This window comes from Dendrobates tinctorius, unplaced genomic scaffold, assembly GCF_039654945.1.
Source record: "Dendrobates tinctorius isolate UK_male_01 unplaced genomic scaffold, ASM3965494v1 ptg000063l, whole genome shotgun sequence".
Classification (NCBI taxonomy): domain Eukaryota; kingdom Metazoa; phylum Chordata; class Amphibia; order Anura; family Dendrobatidae; genus Dendrobates; species Dendrobates tinctorius.
Window position 1 is genome coordinate 993,129 of NW_027361731.1, and position 23,836 is coordinate 1,016,964.

Sequence of the window (23,836 nt, forward strand, 5' to 3'; positions counted from 1 at the left end):
TCATTGTACTATACCGCTATTTATCTGCCGTATCGGAGCATGATGAGTTGTGGTATGTGTTAAAGGGGCGCTCTTTCGCCCAGGGCACATGAAAACCTGCAGCCAGCCCTCCCCCCCCACAACTTTAGCCAAATAACCCCCATTTTTCAGTGCGTAACTTGTATTATGAAGTTAATTAAGGTTGACAAGCTTAAGTAAGAAGAATTGATGCTTTTGGCATTCAAATGGGCACTGTAGGTGTGTTTCCTGTCCTCCTCTCACTGCCGACTTTTATTCCCCATTGACTTACATTGGGTTTCGTGTTTCGGGACGACCCCGACTTTTCCCTATAATCGGACGATCTTGCTCGACCCGACTTTTGGAAAAGTCGGGTTTCACGAAACGAAACGCGACCCTAAAAAACCAAAAGTCGCTCAACTCTACTCCTGTACAGACGATAGTGACAACGGCACCCCTAGAACTGCTGATGATAGACTACCTGACCATCAGACCAGCCCACCAGGGATACGGGCATTGCCTGGTAATGGTAGACCATTTTGCAAAGTTCACCGTAGTGACTCCAACCTGAGACCAAACGGCGGAATCCGCCGACTATGCCATCTGTAAAAACTTTATCCAAGTCTATGGATGTCCCTGGCGAATCCACTCAGATCAAGGCGCTTGTTTCCTGGGAAAAGTAATGAAGGAGTTACATCGCCTGTATGTCATCAACAAATCCCGGACCACACCATACCATCCCCTAGGAAACGAAGCCTGCGAGCAGTTTAATCGTACCCTCATCCAGATGCTACGTACCCTGGAGGAAGTGTCACGCTCGCACCTTGGCTGAATGGCGCGAGCCGGGGGGTTGTGGCCCCACTGTGCTACAAACCAGACTACCCAGGAAGGGGCGTGACTACGACAGCTACCTCGGTCTTCACTGGAGCCTCTGATGGTGAGGTCAGGCTTGTGCGGCAGGTAGCTGTCGGGTGCCACTCCAGGGTGGTGTCTGGCTGTGGCTGCTGATCCCACTCGGGGACAAGTCATTTGGACAGGTGTGACTAACAAGCAGGCTGAGACACTGGGCAAGCAGGCACAGCTAAGACACAGGGCAAGCAGGCACGGCTTGGTACACTGGCAAGCAGGCACAGCTTGGAGACACAGGGCAAGCAGGCACGGCTTGGAGACACAGGGCGGAGACACAGGGCAAGCAGGCACGGCTTGGAGACACAGGGCAAGCAGGCATGGCTTGGAGACACAGGGCAAGCAGGCACGGCTCGGAAAGGAACAGGTAGTGGCCTGTTCACACAGCAGGGGCAGATATAGGTTTAGGCAGGAAGAAATGGAGTATGTTGGAAAAGGTTAGGAACTGAGCCGCAGGAGTGCGGAGTAGGTGGAGCCGCAGGAGTGCGGAGTAGGCGGAGCCGCAGGAGTGCGGAGTAGGCGGAACCACAGGAGTGCGGAGTAGGCTGCGCTGCAACGGAGCCGAGCAGGCTGGGCTTCAAGGGAGCCGTGCAGGCAGTGTGGCTAGTGAGCCATGCAGGCAGAGCGGCTAGTTAGCCATGCAGGCAGAGCAGCTAGGGAGCCGTGCAGGCAGAGCGGCTAGGGAGCCGAGCAGGCAGAGCTGCAAGGGAGCAGATGTACAGACAGAGCTGCAAGGGTGCAGATGCACAGACAGAGCTGCAAGGGTGCAGATGCACAGACAGAGCTGCAAGGGTGCAGATGCACAGACAGAGCTGCACGGGTGCAGATGCACAGACGGAGCTGCAAGGGTGCAGATGCACAGACAGAGCTGCAAGGGTGCAGATGCACAGACAGAGCAGCAAGGGTGCAGATGCACAGACAGAGCTGCACGGGTGCAGATGCACAGATGGAGCTGCAAGGGTGCAGATGCACAGACAGGGAGGACACAAGGAAAGACACAGCAGGGAAGGAAGCCACAGACAAGGAGAAAGGGAGACTAAGGTAGGACAGAGTACAGACAAGGTACTGGGACCAAGACTCAAGGGCCAGGATATTCAGCCTCCTGGCAGGCAGACAAGGTACAAAGCAAGACAAGAAGTATTCCTCCAGAGAAGGAGGAAATACACAGGACAGGGCCTGGCTTCCTCAGCAGCAAGACACTAACTGAAATTAGACATTGCACAGGCAATGTTTCAGTGGGTATGGTGGAACTAAATAGTCAAGGGCTCTAGGTGATTGGTCAGGGACAGATTAGACAGGTGCACCCTGACTGCATAAGAACCAGAGAGTTTTGGCACCACCCCCCTATACACACATAGCCAGGAAACATACAGGAGAGCAGAGGCACAGAGCACAGGAATGGCAACAGACAGAATTCACAGCATGACCCTGAGCAGTGAGTAAGTTGATGTGCGGGGGATGGGAGGCCATGCAGTGACGCCAGCAGGGTAGTTACAGGAAGATTGAAAAACCCATTGGCATGAGTACATCCCTGAACTGGTATGGGTGTACAATAACAGTGTTCATCAGATCACAGGTTACACTCCGTACTCGCTGCTCTTCGGCCGGGAAGGGAAAGGAATTACCAAATTAGAGTTAGACCCTGAGGATGAACGTCAGTGGACAGGGATTTCCTCATGGGTCCGAGACCACCGGCATCGTCTACAAACTCTACACAGGCTAGTACACAGGCTCTGAGAGCTGGAACATCAAGGAAAAGCCCCATCACAGCCAACCGAATTTCAAGCGGGGGATCGTGTTCTTGTCTGAGAGCGACGCCCCTAGAGCAAGCTGGAACACCAGTGGGAGGTGGATCCTTACCGATTACTACGCCGGGTAAGCCCAGGTGGACCCATATACGAAATACAGTCTGAAAAAGAAGGAAGACGACTTACCCGTAGCGTGCATCGCAACATGCCACGGCCCTGTATATCAACGGACCCAGAGAGGTCCAGGACCCGGTACCAGCAGTATGGGACAAAGAAGATGAGGACCTCCTGACATCAAATGCCAGCCTGCCAGAGGCAGACACCCCCGTGGCTCCAGCTACCCAGCCAACTTCCACCACCCCGGAAGACTCCACTACACCATCCGACTTACGACGCTCTGAGCCGTCCACAGCAGGAAAAACCCCCGAACGTTACGAGCAGGACCAATTTGTATGGCAAAGGCAAGTCCGACGCCGCCAAAGGCGCCCGAACCCCCCGAGGCCATCGCCCATGGAATGGCGACCGAAAAGGATGGGGGAGTTTAGGGAAGTGAGTCCGGGGAAAAAGACTGATCGCGTTTCTGGGCCGGAACAGGGGGGACTGTCACCCATGTTCCCGGGGGGTTCCATTTCAGATCAGGACCGACCTTTGACCAGGGATGTAGGGGGCGGGTCGACTATAAAACAAGCAATACACGTAAACAAGGAGCACTTGGTGGGAAGAGAAACTGCACGCAGGAGGGAGGAGCCGAGCTGGCGTCTCTCCTCAGGCATTGAGTGCCAAGTAATTTTGCATATCTCCTCAGGCGTGAGTCAGAACTATCCTCGCTGCAGAAACGCTACCCCACCTGACTGGGTGAACGACCCGAACTGTGCGACCAGAGCAGGAGCCTCCCCCAGGGCCGCTGCAGAGCACGGCCCATGGTGCACCGTCAGGCGCGTCACCTCCCGCGCATCGGACAGCACTCACTCACCTGGGATCCGCTGCCTCCTCCACTCTGCCCCCCACCGTAAGAGCCTCGGCCTCAGGAGAGCAACGCGGGGCTCTTGAACATCCTTTACCACCGGAGCACAAGTTCCTCCGGGCCCTGGTGGATATTCCAGGTGGTAAGTTCTATAGAAAAGGGCTTTCAATGCCCAAAGTAAATTGAACAGTTTTGGGTGGAGGAGTATGTTGTAGTCGGGAAGCAAAATAGTGAACATGTTAATACGGCCAGACTACACCACCGATAAAGCAGCTACAGCCAGTGACTGAGAACAATCTGTGACTTCTCTGAATTTAGCGGTTACTACTCACTTGGGTAGCCATGTGTAGGAATCTCCTCTTTACACCGCTCACCACTCCTCACATACGTCACTGTAGTATTAATATGGGTCAGGTCTTCACCCTGAAACAAATATTGTAAAAGTCACAGACAGAAGTAGAAGTCAAATCTATGATCAGCTCTAATCCTGCCATCTCCACCGTTCTCATTACACAAGTATAAAACATATAATACTGGTGGATAAAACAAGACTGAGCACAAGACCTTCACAGCCATATACACATCACAGGGGAGATCTCATGACACCTTCTCTCCAACTACCTGATGATTCTGAGGAACGTTGGGATCTCCTTGTTTATAGTCCTGTGGAAGAAGAGGACGGGGACATCTCTCTGGTGTTGTCATCTTACTGGATAGAACTGGAGGAAACACATACAGGGACTGAATTCATTCTTTACATACAGATAATTATAGGCTGTGTGCATTTAGTCCTGTCTATTACCTGGTGATGTGAGGGGCTGACGATCCTCCAAAATGACGTCCTTGTACAGATCTTTGTGTCCTTCTAAATACTTCCACTCCTCCATGGAGAAATACACAGCAACATCTTGATACCTTATAGGAACCTGACACATACAATGATACCGTCATCCCCCCAAATCCCTTCATAGCATTACTGCATAATGTCCCAGCATTCCCAGCAGTGTCACCTCTCCAGTCAGCAGCTCAATCATCTTGTAGGTGTGTTCTAGGATCTTCTGATCATTTATGTCCTCGTCTATCAGGGGGTTAGGTGGAGGCCCCGTGATTGGTCTCAGGGGTCTTTCAAATCCCTCAGACACAGGGTCATGACAGCGTTCACTAGAGGTCTTCTTCACTACTATGTAATCCTGGAAATGGAGACACATTAATAAATCTCACTACAGACATTTCCAGAGTCCTCACCTCTCCAGTTCTGTCCATCTGTTATTACCATAGATAAGAATGATGTAATGTGACGTCATCAGAATCTCTCACCTCTCCAGTAAGCCGGAAGAGGATCTCTAGGGTGATGTGTGCTATCCTCTCCGCCATCTTGTTTCTGTCCAAATCCATCCTTGATGGGTAAATCAGGAAAATGTTCTTATGTGGAAGATCTTCACTGAGAGGATCAGATATTGTAGAGACCTGAATGAGAAGATGAGCCGATGTAACATCATAAAAATCCTGTGTAATAATACAATTACTGGAGATACTGGGATACTCCTTGCCTCGGAGTAACTATTGACTCTGCCCGGTCCTTCAAACCGCACATCCAAGCTCTTTCTACCTCCTGTCGCCTCCAGCTCAAAAATATTTCCAGAATCCGTCCTTTCCTCAACCCTCAATCTACTAAAATGCTTGTGCATGCCCTCAACATCTCCCTCCTCGACTACTGCAACATCTTTTTCTGTGGTCTCCCTAACACCCTCGCACCTCTCCAGTCCATCCTTAACTCTGCTGCCCGACTAATTCATCTTTCTCCTCGCTACTTCTCCGCTTCTCCCCTCTGCAAATCTTTTAACTGGCTCCCAATTCCCTCAACATATCCAGTTCAAATTACTAATACTGACCTCTAAGGCCATCTGTTATGAATGAGTCACTGAAGGAGGAAAAAACAAAAATACAAGCTAAGTCCAGAAAACTAGAGAAGTTGGAAGCTATCGGATTGCAGACCCCTGAACCTATCCATAACAACTAACAGTAGCCGTGGGGGGTTCCTACGATGCCCTAGACCCCTCAATCACAGCTGGAGAACTAAATAGGCCTAAAGAAAGAAAGGGGAAATCTAAACTGCCCCAGAGCAGACCCCAAAGCAATAGGCAGCCCCCAACATATAATGACGGTGAAGCAAGATGAAAACACTAACACAGATTGAAAGATAGGTTGAGCAAACGATGGGGCCCAAGCTAACTAAAAAGGACAGGATGGAAAAGCTGCTGTCTGCAATCCGTAAAAAACCCTACCAAAAAATGTCCTAACCGTCTGATAGGAAAAACAGGCCCTGAAGTCGCTAGGACTTCAAAAAGACTATATCAGCACTCAGGTAAATTCTGAAGACACAGCAAAGAGACAAACTGATCAGAGACAAAAATGGAACTCAGCACACCCCCGACTGGGGATGGCTGAACTCCAAAAAACAAGGTAAACAAAACAAAACTAATAAGTTCACTAGCAGAGCAAAAACTTATCTTTGGGAAGCAGGAATCAGACTGGTCTCCAAGAATCCAGCAGAGAAATCACCAGCGACTCAGAAGGGCGTCGGCTGCCTTATATCCAGTCAGAATTTCCTGTTACCCAGTAATCATCTACCAGATCAGGTGTTTGGTAATCAGCCTCACTACCTTCCTTCACCAGAAGAGGGAGTTCATCAGACATCGACGGTGAAGGGGAAAATGAACTCACAACAGCCATCTATAACCTGTCTCCCCCATATGTCTCTGAACTAATCTCCCGATACCTTCCCTCACGTAATCTCTGGTCCTCCCAAGACCTCCTTCTCTCCTCCACACTTATTCGCTCCTCACCCAACCGCCTCCAAGACTTCTCCTGAATATCCCCCATCCTCTGGAATTCTTTGTTCCAACATGCCGACTATCAACCACATTCGGATTCTTCAGACGCAACCTGAAAACCCACCTCTTCAAGAAAGCCTACAGCCTGCAATCACCCCGCTACCTCCTCTCTCACCACTACCGGAGATATCACCTCAACCAACATCGGAACTGCTGCAACCCACCGACCTACTGTCTCCTTCCCCACCATCCTGTAGCATGTAAGCCCGAAAGGGCAGGGTCCTCTCCCCTCGGTATCAGTCTGTCATTGTTAGTTTGTTTACTGTAAGTAAGTGATATCTGTAATTTGTATGTAACCCCTTCTCATGTACAGCACCATGGAACCAATGGTGCTATATAAATAAATAATAATAATAATAATAATAAGGGAAACATATGAGGAGATTTATTATTTTACAGTATTTACTGTAGTTTTCTTCTTTGCATCTACTAATAAAACCTATATATTTAGGCCACAGACAACAAGCAGTTTCCTCCTCGGAGTCGGCAGCTGAATACGTTTCTCATAGACTCATCTTCCATAACGCTAATTCTCGTCTCATTTACCGACACTGGAATCGGCATTAGCAATACTGCAGGAGATATTCATTACACGTGACAGGAGAAATAACTACTTCATGATGAGGACGACATCTTCATCTTCTACTACGGTTCTAGAAATGACGTGGAAGTGCAATAAGGACTGCGCTTGCTTCTGGTAGAGTAAAGGGTTCTTTATTCAGCCAACGCGTTTCCTGAGCCTGCTGGCTCACTTCATCATCTGCCCTGATGAAGTGAGCCAGCAGGCTCAGGAAACACGTTGGCTGAATAAAGAACCCTTTACTCTACCAGAAGCAAGCGCAGTCCTTATTGCACTTCCACGTCATTTCTGCAATTCTGTCCTAGGACCCTGTGCAGACTTGCTGCTGCTTCTTAAGCGTTCATGGGTGTTGTGACTTCCTCACAACCCCAATAGGTGAGCACCTTCCTTACTGTTCCACAATTTTAATTGTTTTATACGGATTTCACACAGTGGATGCGCCCTGTATCTCTCCTTTTATGCTACGGTTCTAGAAACATACAGTGGGGCAAAAAAGTATTTAGTCAGTCAGCAATAGTGCAAGTTCCACCACTTAAAAAGATGAGAGGCGTCTGTAATTTACATCATAGGTAGACCTCAACTATGGGAGACAAACTGAGAAAAAAAAAATCCAGAAAATCACATTGTCTGTTTTTTTTTCATTTTATTTGCATATTATGGTGGAAAATAAGTATTTGGTCAGAAACAAAATTTCATCTCAATACTTTGTTATATGTCCTTTGTTGGCAATGACAGAGGTCAAACGTTTTCTGTAAGTCTTCACAAGGTTGCCACACACTGTTGTTGGTATGTTGGCCCATTCCTCCATGCAGATCTCCTCTAGAGCAGTGATGTTTTTGGCTTTTCGCTTGGCAACACGGACTTTCAACTCCCTCCAAAGGTTTTCTATAGGGTTGAGATCTGGAGACTGGCTAGGCCACTCCAGGACCTTGAAATGCTTCTTACGAAGCCACTCCTTCGTTGCCCTGGCGGTGTGCTTTGGATCATTGTCATGTTGAAAGACCCAGCCACGTTTCATCTTCAATGCCCTTGCTGATGGAAGGAGGTTTGCACTCAAAATCTCACGATACATGGCCCCATTCATTCTTTCATGTACCCGGATAAGTCGTCCTGGCCCCTTTGCAGAGAAACAGCCCCAAAGCATGATGTTTCCACCACCATGCTTTACAGTAGGTATGGTGTTTGATGGATGCAACTCAGTATTCTTTTTCCTCCAAACACGACAAGTTGTGTTTCTACCAAACAGTTCCAGTTTGGTTTCATCAGACCATAGGACATTCTCCCAAAACTCCTCTGGATCATCCAAATGCTCTCTAGCAAACTTCAGACGGGCCCGGACATGTACAGGCTTAAGCAGTGGGACACGTCTGGCACTGCAGGATCTGAGTCCATGGTGGCGTAGTGTGTTACTTATGGTAGGCCTTGTTACATTGGTCCCAGCTCTCTGCAGTTCATTCACTAGGTCCCCCCGCGTGGTTCTGGGATTTTTGCTCACCGTTCTTGTGATCATTCTGACCCCACGGGGTGGGATTTTGCGTGGAGCACCAGATCGAGGGAGATTATCAGTGGTCTTGTATGTCTTCCATTTTCTAATTATTGCTCCCACAGTTGATTTCTTCACTCCAAGCTGGTTGGCTATTGCAGATTCAGTCTTCCCAGCCTGGTGCAGGGCTACAATTTTGTTTCTGGTGTCCTTTGACAGCTCTTTGGTCTTCACCATAGTGGAGTTTGGAGTCAGACTGTTTGAGGGTGTGCACAGGTGTCTTTTTATACTGATAACAAGTTTAAACAGGTGCCATTACTACAGGTAATGAGTGGAGGAAAGAGGAGATTCTTAAAGAAGAAGTTACAGGTCTGTGAGAGCCAGAAATCTTGATTGCTTGTTTCTGACCAAATACTTATTTTCCACCATAATATGCAAATAAAATGAAAAAAAAACAGACAATGTGATTTTCTGGATTTTTTTTTTCTCAGTTTGTCTCCCATAGTTGAGGTCTACCTATGATGTAAATTACAGACGCCTCTCATCTTTTTAAGTGGTGGAACTTGCACTATTGCTGACTGACTAAATACATTTTTTCCCCACTGTATTTGGCCAGAATCCGTCACTGACTCCATCACCGCCGGCCGTCTATATGACTGTTTCCCATCTTCCCCGCACTGTAATATTCTTTTCTTTTTAACCCCTTCATGACAGCCAATACGTATTTTTACTGACCTGAGATATACAGTCATATGTAAAAGTTTGGGCACCCCTATTAATGTTAACCTTTTTTCTTTATAACAATTTTGGTTTTTGCAACAGCTATTTCAGATTCATATATCTAATAACTGATGGACTCAGTTATATTTCTGGATTCAAATGAGGTTTATTGTACTAACAGAAAATGTGCAATCTGCATTTAAACAAAATTTCACCGGTGCAAAAGTATGGGCACCCTTATCATTTTCTTGATTTGAACACTCCTAACTACTTTTTTCTGACTTCCTGAAGCACTAAATTGGTTTTGTAACCTCATTGAGCTTTGATCTTCATAGCCAGGTGTATCAAATCATGAGAAAAGGTATTTAAAGTGGCCACTTGCAAGTAATTCTCCTATTTGATTCTCCTATGAAGAGTGGCATCATGGGCTCCTCAAAGCAACTCTCAAATGATCTGAAAACAAAGATTATTCAACATAGCTTTTCAGGGGAAGGATACAAAAAGTTGTCTCAGAGATTTAACCTGTCAGTTTCCACTGTGAGGAACATAGTAAGGAAATGGAAGAACACAGGTACAGTTCTTGTTAAGCCCAGAAGTGGCAGGCCAAGAAAAATATCAGAAAGGCAGAGAAGAAGAATGGTGAGAACAGTCAAGGACAATCCACAGACCACCTCCAAAGACCTGCAGCATCATCTTGCTGCAGATGGTGTCACTGTGCATCGGTCAACAATACAGCGCACTTTGCACAAGGAGAAGCTGTATGGGAGAGTGATGCGAAAGAAGCCGTTTCTGCAAGCACGCCACAAACAGAGTCGCCTGAGGTATGCAAAAGCACATTTGGACAAGCCAGTTACATTTTGGAAGAAGGTCCTGTGGACTGATGAAACAAAGATTGAGTTGTTTGGTCATACAAAAAGGCGTTATGCATGCGCTGTATTGTTGACCGATGCACAGTGACACCATCTGCAGGAAGATGATGCTGCAGGTCTTTGGAGGTGGTCTGTGGATTGTCCTTGACTGTTCTCACCATTCTTCTTCTCTGCCTTTCTGATATTTTTCTTGGCCTGCCACTTCTGGGCTTAACAAGAACTGTACCTGTGTTCTTCCATTTCCTTGCTATGTTCCTCACAGTGGAAACTGACAGGTTAAATCTCTGAGACAACTTTTTGTATCCTTCCCCTGAAAAGCTATGTTGAATAATCTTTGTTTTCAGATCATTTGAGAGTTGTTTTGAGGAGCCCATGATGCCACTGTTCATAGGAGAATCAAATAGGAGAACTACTTGCAAGTGGCCACTTTAAATACCTTTTCTCATGATTTGATACACCTGGCTATGAAGTTCAAAGCTCAATGAGGTTACAAAACCAATTTAGTGCTTCAGGAAGTCAGTAAAAAGTAGTTCGGAGTGTTCAAATCAAGAAAATGATAAGGGTGCCCATACTTTTGCACCGGTCAAATTTTGTTTAAATGCAGATTGCACATTTTCTGTTAGTGCAATAAACCTCATTTGAATCCAGAAATATAACTGAGTCCATCAGTTATTAGATATATAAAACTGAAATAGCTGTTGCAAAAACCAAAATTGTAATAAAGAAAAAAGGTTAACATTAATAGGGGTGCCCAAACTTTTACATATGACTGTAAGGGAATATCATCGCCATACAGGTGACAATCCAGCAGCTGTCGGCTGTCCACTATAGCTGACAACTTGCTGTATCACAAATGATCGGTGTTGGTACCATCAACATCAGTTTAACCCCTTAGTTGCTGCTGTCAAAAGTGTGTCAAATAAATGGTTAATAGATTGTGGGGGATTGCACTTTAATCTAATTGACACACCGAGATCATGATAGTGTGGTCCTGATGTTTGCCATAGCAGTTCATGGCCAAATAGCGTCCTTAAGGGGGTTTTACACATAGCGATATCGCTAGCGATATCGCTATAACGTGACCGATTTTGTGACGTTATAGCGATATCGCTATGTGTGATACTTACCTCCGACCGGCTCCCCCGCTGTCCATCGCTGATCGCGCGAGAATGTCCGGCTCCATTTCTCGTCGTCAGCTTTCTGCTGGGGCTTCCTGCTGTGACGACGAGCGACGCGTGGAAGCGGGCGGGAGGACGCCAGGATCGCTGTGTGTGAAAGGCGAGTATCGTGCGCTGCGTCGCTGCTGCATCGCTGTGAGGTCCGCCTGTGTGACAGCTCACTAGCGATCATTTAGCGATGCACCAGCGATCCTGACCGGGTCGGATCGTTGGTCGGATCGCTGGTGCATCACTAAATGTAAAAGGGCCTTTAGAGTCTGCCGGCTACAGCGGCCAGTTCAGAAGTTAGTGACATTTAGGTGGTAAACAAACACTTTTTCATTCCGGCTATACCACTTTGCATTAATTCCTGAAAATCACCTGAAAGGTTAATAAACTACCTGACAGCAGTTTTCAATATGTCAGGGGGTGCGGTTTTTAAAATGGTATCATGTTTGGGGTTTTCCAATATATAGCACCCCTAAAGTCACTTCAATCCTGGATAGGTCCCGCAAAAAAATAAATTTTGTAAATTTCCTTGAAAAAATGAAAAATTGCTTCTACATTTTTAAACCTCCTAAAAGGCTAACAAAATAAATTAGCGTTTTAAAAATGATGCGGGCATGTGGGAAATGTTATTTATTAATGTTTTTCTGTGGTATGACTATATTGATTAAAGGGATAATCATTCAAGGTTTGAAAATTGCAATTTGTTTTACATTTTTGTCAAGTTTATGATATCTAATATATAAAGCTCAATGTGTGTGTATGTTTGTATGTATGTGTGTATGTCCAGGATTGGCATCTGCACCGTCGCAGCTACAGCCACAAAATTTTGCCTGGACCCCGAGAGCGTCATAGGCTATGTTGTGAGGCGAAATTTTAACCCTGCGCGTTCCAATTCACCAAACAATTTTGCTTATTATTCTTATCATTTCTATGGTGTTATCGTCCTTCTGTAAAGCTGGAAATAACACAATTTAATACTGTGCCAACACAGACCACCCTCTGACACAGACTGCAGGGGGAGCCCAGTATCACACAGGATAGGATTAGATACACGGCTCAGCAGTCAGTATCACACAGGATAGGATTAGATACACGGCTCAGCAGACAGTATCACACAGGATAGGATTAGATACACAGCTCAGCACACAGTATCACACAGAATAGTAATGGATAGACGGCTCAGCAGACAGTATCACACAGAATAGGATTAGACACACGGCTCAGCAGTCAGTATCACACAGGATAGGATTAGATACATGGTTCAGCAGACAGTATCACACAGAATAGGATTAGACACACGGCTCAGCAGTCAGTATCACACAGGATAGGATTAGATACATGGTTCAGCAGTCAGTATCACACAGGATAGGATTAGATACACGGCTGAGCAGTCAGTAACACACATGATAGGATTAGATACACAGCTCAGCAGAAAGTATCACACAGGAGAGGATTAGGTACACTGCTCAGCAGACATTATCACACAAGATATGGTTAGATACACAGCTCAGAAACAGGATGTGCCAAAGGAGAGAACATTTTCATTCCAAGAATTCCACTCATTCCATCTGATTTGTTTTTTGATTTTAAACGCCTCCAGTTTCCAGTTCAACTGCTATTTGCAATGTCCATTAACAATGCTCAGGGACAGTCCTTGAAAGTAGTAGGGATCGATTTGCAATCTCCATGCTTTTCTCAAGGTCAACTTTACGTAGTCTGTTCAAGAGTTGGAACTGCCAAAAATTTGTCATCTTTGCACCGAAAGGAAAAACCAAAAATGTTGTTTATCAAAAGCCTCTTGAATGAGTTGAAAATAAAATACTATCAATACTTGGGTAATCGTTTAGTTAACCGCTTCCCAACCGCCCACAGTAGATAAACGTTGGTGTTTGCTGGGCTTTGTGCAGCGCCGACGTTTATCTACTGTCGGCGGTTTTGTTCCCCCCGGGACCCCCACATACCTTATAACGCGGGGATCCCGGTGCACAATGCATGCTGGGACCCCCGACGTCATCGAGACCTGATTGGTTCAGGTCCTGATGACGTCAGCGTCACAGCAGCCAATGAGAGAGCTATGTCAAAGACACCGCACTGAATTTGCTCACTGAGCCAGTGCGCGTGCCCTGAGTAAAGCGAAAGTGTGCTCAAAGCTATCTGTGGAGTGGGCAGCAACCGAACAGATGCGTACTTCAGAGCCGCAGGACCTGAAGCACGTGACTGCTAGAGGCGTGGGCTAAACTCCACAGAACTAGGAGCTGCAAGACAATTCCTAGCAGAATAACTGCGAGACAAAGTTACCAAGGGGCATAGACAGTGAGAATAGTCAGGACGTAGCCAATGAGTCACACACAGAGATAGCTGCAAGGTACCAAAGGGGCGAGCAGAGAGTATTCAGGTCACAGGCAATGAGTCATACACAGATAGCTGCAAGGTACAAGAGGGGCGAGCAGAGAGTAGTCAGGTCAAAGGCAATGAGTCATACACAGATAATAACGCAGTACAAAAACAACAGGCAAACTCACAACGGGAAACAGAGCCGGGTCAGAACCATATAAACAAGCTATAGCAACAAACAGGCACACGGGAGTCAGCACACTAGGCCAAAGGCAAAAGTATAACTGGCAGGGATTGAAGCTACCCAGGGGTTTATGAAGCTCTCCCAGAACCAGACAGAGGCCACAATCATTAACCCCAAGTGTGCAGGTCAAAACCTGCACAGAGCTCCAGACATTAACCCCCGGTGTGCAGCTCAAAAACCTGCACTGGGATCATGACAGTACCCCCCTCTCAACGGGGGGCCTCTGGACCCCCAGGCTTCCCCGGGTACTTGGCATGGAACGCCTGAACCAGGCGATCTGCATGTACCAAACGAGCAGGGACCCATGAGCGCTCTTCTGGTCCATATCCCTTCCAGTGGACCAGGTACTGCAAAGAGCGGCGCACCCGCCGAGAGTCCACAATATGTCCGACCTCATACTCCAATTGACCCTCCACCAGCACTGGAGGAACAACAGTCTCAGAGTTCTCTTTGACAGATCCTGCTGGTTTCAACAGAGACTTATGGAACACATTAGATATTTTTAAGGAGGCGGGGAGACGCAACCTATATGCCACAGGGTTGACTATCTCCATAATCTCGTACGGACCAATGAACTTTGGTCCCAACTTAACTGATGGTACCTTTAAGTTGATGTTACGCGTGGAGAGCCAAACCTTCTCTCCCACCTGAAACATGTCTCCCGAGGCTCTCTTTTGTCCGCAAAATATTTGTATCTCCCCTGGGCCCGAGAGATATTACGCCGGACTTCAGCCCGGCAGAGAGTATTCAGGTGGTTTTTTAACCGTTGAACGGACCCATCTGCTCCTGGACAACCGGAATCCACCCGAGAAAACTCCCCAAAATGCGGATTAAAGCCATAGTTAATCAGGAATGGGGACATGTTGGTGGACTGACTCACCCGGTTGTTAAAAGCGAATTCAGCCAACGGTAACGCATCACACCAATCCTCCTGTCTGGCGGAGGTCAGACACCTGAGAATTTGTTCCAGGGATTGATTGGTGCGTTCCGTCTGACCATTGCTCTCCGGGTGATATGCCGACGAGAAGGAGAGTGAGATGCCCAATTTCATACAGAACGCCCTCCAAAATTTGGCCACAAACTGCACACCTCTGTCAGACACCACATTCAGGGGTACCCCATGCAATCGGACCACATGCTGCACAAACAACCTTGACAATGTTTCTGCTGAAGGTAATGCTGCCAAGGGAATGAAATGGGCCTGTTTAGAAAACCTATCCACCACCACCCAGATCACGGTATTGCCCCTGCCAAGTATGTGGGGGGGGGGAGACCGATCCTTCCTGTGTTGATTGACGGCATCCCCATGAACGCTTTGTTGGACACTGGCTTCCAGGTGACCACTATGCCGTACGTTCTGTACAAGAGGTACTGGACTGATTCTGAACTCACCCGTGGCCCAACTGATGAACTAACAGTAGTTGCTAGTAATGGTCATACCTTGCCGCAGATTGGATGCAAGGAAATTACTGTTAAGGTGGGGCGGATAGAGCTAAAATCACAAGGTCTGATAGTTGTTGATATTGATCAACGTGAATGTAATCCCATGATGACTCTTGGTACAAATGTAATTGAAAACTGTCTGTCCGAGGTTATTGTCTTGTTGCAACAGGTGGCTGAGACTGCTGGTTCCGGTGAACAACGAGTCCTGCAGAAGGAGATCCAAGCCCTGATGCAAAGGCAACAGGTCGAACTCTCTGGCGGAGATATTGGCAGCGTCAGAGTGAGTGATGATTTTCCCATTGTAATACCCCCCAGGAGTGAAATGTTGATATGGTGTCAGGCAGCTATAGGCCTTAGAGGGAGGGATTACCAGGCATTGGTGGAACCAGTATACTCCGAAAGCAGGCCCACTGTCCTGATAGCCAGAGGGGTGGTTGATGTACAAAAGGGGAGAGTACCTGTACGCCTTTTGAATTGTGGGGAGGAGGAAGCCACAATACCTCGGTACGCCACAGTTGCCAAGCTGCTCACCGTTAATAACAATTCATTGCAGGCAGCAGAGCCCTTGGTTTCATCCGACCAGGTGGAGGACAACGGCTCTGGAAAGCAGCTAGAAGAGTGGTGCCAGCAACTGCAGGTGGGAACTGACTCTACACCTTCATACCAGAGAAATGGGGTCTATAGAGTGACACAAGAGTATGAGCGGGTATTCAGCAAACACCCACTAGATTTTGGGCTGGCAAAAGGGGTTCAACATCATATCCCCACTGGAGACCATCCACCTATAAAGGAGAGGTACAGACCTATACACCCAACACAGTACCAATGTGCTAAGAGTATGCTGAAAGAGATGAAGGAAGCTGGGGTTATCAGGGACAGTTGTAGCCCATGGGCAGCTCCCATAGTTTTTGTAAAGAAAAAGGATGGTACCATGAGAATGTGTGTTTATTACAGGAAAATTAACAGCATTACACATAAAGATGCCAACCCATTACCTAGGATTGAGGAATCCTTAGCTGCACTTAAAACCGCTAATTACTTTTCCACCTTGGATCTCACCAGTGGGTATTGGCAGGTTCCCGTGGCAGAGGCAGATAAGGAGAAAACAGCATTTACTACTCCAATGGGTCTCTGTTAGTTCAATTACATGCCATTCGGGCTCTGCACTGCTCCAGGAACATTTCAACGGCTGATGGAGTGTTGCCTGGGACTCACGAACTTTGAGACAGTCCTGTTGTACTTGGATGATGTCATTGTTTTCTCCAAGACCTATAAAGAACATCTGGAACACCTGGCTGAAGTATTTGAAGCTTTGTCCAATTTTGGCCTGAAGGTGAAGCCTTCCAAATGCCACCTCCTGAAGCCTAGGTACAGTACCTTGGTCACGTGTCAGTGCAGAAGGTGTGGCACCAGATCCTGACAAGGTCACGGTCATCCGGGACTGGAAGAAGCCCAGCAACCTCCATGAGGTACGCCAATTCCTTGGCTACTACCGGAGATTCATCAAAGGCTTTACTGAAATAGCTACCCCAATGCAAAACCTTCTGGTGGGGCAGTCCAAGAAAAGCAAGCAGAAGAATTCCACGTTTGAATGGAGAATTGGAGAATTGGAGTCCTTCACCAGATTGAAGATGGCCCTCACCGGTGAAGAAGTTCTGGCTTACTCAGATTATGACAAACCCTTTGGGCTGTACACGGATGCCAGCAACGTGGGATTAGGAGCAGTACTGTCGCAGGTACAGAACGGAAAAGAGAGAGTGATCTCCTAAGCCAGCAGGAAGCTGCGTCCCACTGAGAGGAACCCGGATAATTACAGTTCTTTCAAGCTGGAGTTCCTTGCCATAGTCTGGGCGGTCACCAAAAGGTTCAAGCATTACCTAGCTTCTGCCAAGTTTACAATCTTCACGGACAACAATCCATTGACCCACTTCGACACTGCAGAACTGGATGCCCTGGAGCAGCGGATGGCTTTGCTGTCTAACTACGAGTTTACTATCAAGTACCGAGCAGGGCACAAGAATGCCAATGCGGATGCTCTATCCAGGATGCCTAATCTGCCAGATGCAGGAGAAGACCCAGAGGCTCTGGAAGAGATAGAGTTGCCTCCCTTCCACCGACCACTGACGGCCCAGTGTGCTCAGGGGCTGAAAGACAGGCGGTCTGGCTTGAAGGAGGTCACCCTGAATCCATTGCCCCATCATAACTGGGCCGAAGCGCAAGATAATGACCCGGCAGTCTGCCTGGTGAAGGAGCTACTGCTACAAGCTGACTCACGCCCAGGTTTGAGTGCTCCTGACGAAACCCAGCAGTTGTGGAAGGAGAAAGGCCGGCTGTTCATATATGAAGGGAAGCTATGTCGGAGGAGTATCAATGCCCGCACTCATGAGCTAGTCTGGCAGGTGGTGGTCCCAAAGAGAGATGCATCAATGGTCCTGGGAGCATACCACAATGGAGCTGGACACTTCGGATGGAAGAAGTTGGAAACGTTGCTCCGAGAGAGGTTCTACTGGACTGGCATGAGGAAAGCCATTGAGAGGTAGTGCTGGGAGTGTGGACAGTGTAACCTGCGCAGAAAGGATAGAGAAAGCTAGAAAGCTCCTCTGCAGCCCATCATCACCAAACAGCCACTTGAGTTGGTGGCCCTGGACCATGTGAAGCTGGTTCCTAGCCGGTCAGGTTACCTCTATGCCCTTACCATTGTGGACCACTATTCAAGATTCCTGGTGGTTGTGCCTGTCAAAGATCAAACTGCCAGGGAAGGAGTACCGTTTGACGTTTTCAACGCAGAATTGGCTTGAATTAAGATCGGGCGCCATGTCGGTTTGGAGAGCACCTGATGTGCCTAAACAGGGGAAACCCCCCAATTCTAACTCCAACCCTAACACCAATACACCCCTAACCCTAATCCCAACCCTAGCCCTAACCCTAGTTGGAAAATAGAAATAAAATAAAAAAAAGTATTTATTATTTTTCCCTAACTAATGGGGTGATAAAGGGGGGGGGGGTTGATTTACTATTTATAGCGGGTTTTTATGTTTGACAGCTGTCATACGCTAAAAGACGCTTTTTATTGCAAAAAATAATTTTTACATCACCACATATTGAGAGCTATAATTTTTCCATATTTTGACCCACTGAGTCAAGTGAGGTCTTATTTTTTGCGGGACGAGTTGACGTTTTTATTGGTATCATTTTCGGCACGTGGCATTTTTTGATCGCTTTTTATTCTGATTTATGTGAGGCAAAATAAACAGAAAACAGCAGTTCATGAATTTCTTTTTTTTTTTGGGGGGGGGTTTACACCGTTCCGCATGTGGTAAAATTGATAAAGCGGTTTTATTCTTCGAGTCAGTAAGATTACAGCGATACCTCATTTATATTTTTTTATGTTTTGGTGCTTTTATACAATAAAAACTATTTTATATAAAAAATAATTATTTTTGCATCGCTTTATTCTGAGCTATAACTTCTTTATCTTTCCAGTGATGGAGCTATATAGCGGCTTGGTTTTTTTGCGGGACAATATGATGTTTTCAGCGGTATCATGTTTATTTATACCTGTCTTTTTGATAGAATGTTATTCCACTTTTTGTTTGGCGGTAAGATGATAAAGCATTGTTTTTTTGCCTTTTCTTTTTTTAATAGTGCTCACTAAAGGGGTTAACTAGAGGAACAGTTTTATAAGTCAGGTCGTTACTCACGCGGCGATACCAAATATGTGTACTTTATTGCTTAGATTATTTTAATTCAAATACCTATTTATTGATGGATATAAATATTGATTTTATTATTATTTTTTCAAATATTTTTACAATTATTTAAAAAATATTTTTTAAGTTAATTCTTAGTTTTACACTTTGTCCCACTATGGGACACTCATTTTGTGTAGGCTGATCGCTTCTATAGCATGCAGATCTGCATGCTATAGAAGCTGTCAGCGCTGCATGGATTTTACACTGACCTTAAAGACTTCATGATTTGCACTGCGCATGTCAGGAAGTCTCTCAGCTCTGAAGACCCGGATGTCGTCATGATGACATCAGGTCTCCAAGGCAGCGATCGGGACCCCGCGTCATGCCTCGGGGTCTCCTATCCAAAGGCAGAGGGGCTGACAGCAGCCCCTCTGCCTGCTACGGAACGTTGCGATCATGTTTGATCGCAGTGTTCCGGGGGTTAAAGTGCCGGGAGCAGTCTGCGACCGCTCTTGGCACCTAGCGCCGGGTGTCACTGTGATAATCAGCTGACACCCGTCCACGATCGGCCGCGCTCCCCCGGTGAGCATGGTTGATTGCGTAAGAAGTACTGTTCCATCCATGGGAATTAAGTTCCAGTGCACATGGACAGAATAGTCTGTCCAATGGCAGAAAGGGGTTAACAACAAATGTTTAACCCTTTTGGACCCAGAACATAGATATACACCACAGGGACGGCAAAGGTGTGGCTGCAACAAAAACCCTGGCAGTTTAACTACTTGCTGATGTGAAAAGCAAGCATGGCATCTAAGAAGGTGTGACAGAGTCCGGCTGAATGTCCTCCTTCCCCAAGTACTCGATAGTATGAGGCGGCCTAGTTACTACGATACTTACATGCCTAATAATGGTGTCTGGACTGCAATGTATGAAGGTCTATTAGGCCGGGCCAGAGGCAGCGTCCAATAAGTTACCTTTTATCGCCCCCATACATATTAGACTAAAGTTACATGAAATCACTGATTTCGGGGGGTTTGGGCGACCATATAATGTATTTGGGGGTCTCCCGACAGATGATGTCAGGGCAGAGAAGGATCAGGCATCCTGAATTTCAGGGGTAATCCGTTTGTTCTTCCTGTAGATAATCCTCTCCTAGAGGAGTCTGGAGGCGACTCTCATACAGACCACTGGAAAGCTGGAATATTTGTGTGTATGGGGGAGTCGGGAGAGATAGCCGACTGCCAAATGACCGTTCAGCCAACACTTATCTCATGTGTATGAGGCCATTAGAAGATGGCTGCATTGACAATCCAACACAATGGGCAGCACTTTGAGCACATTTTATAAGTGGTCATAAACTTGTAAATAACTCATGAAAGAATAAAGTTATGTTAAAATCAAGCACACCATTGTTTTTCTTGTGAAATTCTTACTAAGTTTGATGTGTCACATGACCCTCTTCCCATTGAAAAAAATAAAGTTAGATTCAAAATGGCTGACTTCAAAATGGTTGACTTCAAAATGGCCACTATGGTCACCACCCATCTTGAAAAGTTTCTCCCCTCCCATATACTAGTGTGCCACAAACAGGAAGTTGATATCACCAACCATTCCCATTTTATTTAGGTGTATCCATATAAATGGCCCATCCTGTAGAACAAAACATGAGATTCTTAGTTTAACATGCTTATCAGACTGTATGAAGCCAACTGCCATGTCACTGCAAACCTCTCAATGGGTCCATTTCGCTTTAATGGTGCAGCTAACTACAGTGGCAGCGACAATGCACCAGCAGGATGGGTGGCCTGGCGCCTCACAGCGCCCATGCTGCAAGACTGAGCCCCCATGACTCCTGACCATACTGCCCCACCAACACAAAACCACAGCACCAACACCAAATGAAAGGAACATTGAAACTGCGACTGTGCATGTCCGGAAGCATGCAATCCACGCCGGAGACCATAATGAATTTGGATTGCATTCCACCAATATTGAAAAGTCCAATCTCTGATATCAGCTCCATGGGAGACTAAAAACCAGTATTGCACATCCTCCCATCATACAATAGGCATGTAGATCTACTTTACCACTACATAAAATATGGGATGATGGCCCACAGTATGTTCCTAAATGGTCAAATGTGACCCCTATTGTATAATTAGAGATACACAAGGATCACCACACTTGTTAGTTACTAAATATTATATATGGGATATAACTGGTAAGAAATAATTCTGATATAGAAGCTCAGATGTCTCCATGAAGTACAACAATAAGTGAACCCCATTCACAGGGAACTGAATAGCAATAGGTAGAGGATAAAATCCAAAAATGTAATCCAGGATGGGGCTCTATTCACACAAAACAGGCATAGGAAATCTGATCATTGAGTCCCTTAGGGGCTTGTGAATCCAGTCTAAAAATCCTCTCATTTTTCCTTTTTGAGGACACATCTATTGTGATCACCTCCTGTCACATTGGGTGTAACCACCTCATTGATACCAAAGGAGACGTCTCCGGTGTCACCTTGATGTGCACTGTTCATATGTCTCGCTAATGGGGTGTCCCAACCATGGCGAGTATCTCCCAAATACTCCCCTCCCTCCTTCTAGACTTCCCCTTGGGTGTGCCTACATAACCTAGGGGGCAGATCCATGTGGCCATATATACAAGTCCTGAGGTTTTACAATTGGAATTATGTATGGGCACTACAATAGCAATTTGCAATATTCACTAAGCAACATCCATTGCTGGTAATTTCTAGAAAACACCCATGGAGACAAAATTGTGCCTTTACCTGTAGATAAATTCCCAGTGGGGTGCAATTTCCAAAATGCTGTAACTTAAGGGGGGATTCAGCTCTTGGGGGCTCTGTATATGGAATGCGCAAACTACAGTGGGGACAATAAGTAGGAGACACACTGCCGATTTTCAAAGTTTTCCCACTGTGATAAAACACTCCGGGATCGCCTTTGCTGGGGTCAAAGGTCACGTGCGTTCAGCATGAAACTCAAGCGCACAGCCGGGATTCGGGTATAACTGACACTGGGTCAGGTTTATTAAAAGGTGAAAGCAATGCATAAAGGTAATAAAACATAAAACAAATCCTTGCCTGTCTGGCACTAACTAAACAAGGTACAACCTAACTACCAACTGGCAGGCTTCTCCCGTCCAGCCAAACAACAGTTGCAGTGGGCACTGCTTTCACTCACGTGTGTCTCTCACACAGACAGGCTCTCTGTTTTCCCAGGCTGAGACACTCACACAACCACCTCCCATTATTCATTAGTCACCAGGTGAGATACTGACCAGACTAGGCCACATAGGAAAGGTATCTGGGCGAGATCTACCTGCCCTCATCCACTATTCCCACATGATTCTCACACCACCTACAAAGAATGGAGAGGTCTGGAATTTTTAGCATAGGTACCCCTAATCTATGAGAGTAAGAGTCTAAAAATAAAAACCAGAAAATCACATTGTATGTTTTCTAAATAATTAAATTGCATTTTACTGCATGAGATAAGTATTTCACCACCTACCAATCAGCCAGAATTTTGGCTCTCAGACCTGTTAGTTTTCCTTTAAGAAGCCAACTACTCTGCACTCATTACTTGTATTAATTGCTGTGGTGTAGTAACCGCTATGTCCGCTAGGGGGCGCTGTGTGGAGGTTCCAAGAGAAAGGATGTCTGGCAGAATCCGGAAGGATGGTTATGTATCTCAAAGTGGGTGGCTTTGAGATGGAGACTTAGTTATGCGTATTGAGCAGCAATGATATTGCTGCTGTGTTATTTCAAGGTATAAGGAAGAAGTCTCCAGGTAACTTGGGAGTTGGGCGGGCCAGTTACCTACAAACCCACCCAGGTGTGTGTCTGAAAACGCCTGTATTAAAAAGCTATGTAAGTGTGTGAAGGACCTGTGATGAGGTCATGGTCACATGACCCGGGGGGCGTGGCTATAGACCATATAATATGGCCAGGGTAGGTCACATGTGGTGAATGCTGGGACCTGGTTGGTCCAGTGTGGAAGGTCCTGCAGAGATGGAGCTTCCTCCCAGACAGCACGTGTGAAGTGGCTGGGAGCAATGGCGATGTGTGCCTGAGAGTTCCCTGGAGGGAATGAACGTGTGCGGAATGCTGAAGCCACATGAGGAACCCTGACGGGTGAGATAATTGTGAGGCTAAGTGAGCCTGTGTACTGGACATTGATAATAAGAGTGAAGCATTATAATGGACTCTATGCTGGTAATGCTGTTAAGTGAACTTTCTGTTACTGCTGTGGTTTATGAGGCGTGAATAAACCGCAAGGACTGTATGATTTGATGGAAAATCTGGTTTTTGTTCGCTGCAAGCGAGAATCCCCTAAGTAGATGACAGCGCTACCTCACATTTGGTGGAGAATGCGGGCAATGTTGTTGTTTCTGGGAGCAACGGAAGAGGACTGCAAAGTCGGTTGCTAAGGGCAACGGTTTCCAAAAAGTGCATGTTGCAGTGCTGGCAACGCTGAGCCAGGAAGGCTGATGGTTGGGGAAGCCACTGCCCGGCTGTGGTTCTGGAACCGTGGGGCGGCCTAGTGAGTAAGGCACTGTCCGGATCGGTGAGGAGAAAGAGACTGATAGGACACCTCTGCGGTAGAGGGGTCCGAGAACCTGCGCGGCCAGCAGGTGACGGTCGTGAAAGAAAAAAAAAAAAAGTGTTTTACTGACTGGGCTCAGTGAGCAAGAGACTGGTGATTGCTATAGGGTTCCTCTGAGGGGAAGAGGTATCTGAGGACCTGTGTGGCCGACACAGGCAACGG

The 23,836-nt window shown here is 46.7% G+C and overlaps 1 protein-coding gene and 1 pseudogene across 1 annotated transcript in view; both read right to left on the reverse strand.

Moving 5' to 3' along the window:
* The window catches only part of LOC141094147 (uncharacterized), a 248,201-nt gene that overhangs the window by 182,100 nt on the left and 42,265 nt on the right, over nucleotides 1–23,836 (reverse strand). The gene's annotated exons all lie outside the window — the stretch shown is intronic.
* LOC141094157 (uncharacterized) overlaps nucleotides 1–23,836 on the reverse strand; it is a 51,651-nt pseudogene that overhangs the window by 20,880 nt on the left and 6,935 nt on the right.